This window comes from Bison bison, unplaced genomic scaffold, assembly GCF_000754665.1.
Source record: "Bison bison bison isolate TAMUID 2011002044 unplaced genomic scaffold, Bison_UMD1.0 scf7180017864143, whole genome shotgun sequence".
Classification (NCBI taxonomy): domain Eukaryota; kingdom Metazoa; phylum Chordata; class Mammalia; order Artiodactyla; family Bovidae; genus Bison; species Bison bison.
Window position 1 is genome coordinate 587,749 of NW_011494715.1, and position 444 is coordinate 588,192.

Genomic DNA, 444 nt, shown 5'->3' on the forward strand with positions numbered 1-444 from the left:
ATAATTAGCCTCCAATTAAACTAAATAAATTTATATAAAAATAAATAAATAAATAAATAAATAAAATTAGACCATGGGCATGACACATTGCTTCAGTAAAGCGATAAATGAGGAGAAGAAAAAATTTTTAAATTCTTGACTTTGAAAAAAAGTACTTGTTAGCTATAGTGCATGTGATAGTCTTAAAAGTCAAAACCTTTGACTGCAAAAAATAGAATAAAGCTTATTTCTGTATCCATATCTGTTAAAAAAAATAAAATAAATAAAATAAAATTGACAAACAAGACCTACTGTATAGCTCAGGAAACTCTACTCAATATTCTATAGCAACCTAAAAGGGAAAGGAATTTGAAAAAGAATATATATATATATATATAACTGAGTCACTTTGCTGAAACTAACATAAAATTGTCAATCAACTATATTCCAATATAAACTAAAAAA

The 444-nt window shown here is 24.1% G+C and overlaps 1 protein-coding gene across 1 annotated transcript in view; it reads left to right on the top strand.

Moving 5' to 3' along the window:
• Positions 1–444, top strand: part of GALNTL6 (polypeptide N-acetylgalactosaminyltransferase-like 6) — a 1,008,296-nt gene that overhangs the window by 63,120 nt on the left and 944,732 nt on the right. The window lies entirely within an intron of this gene.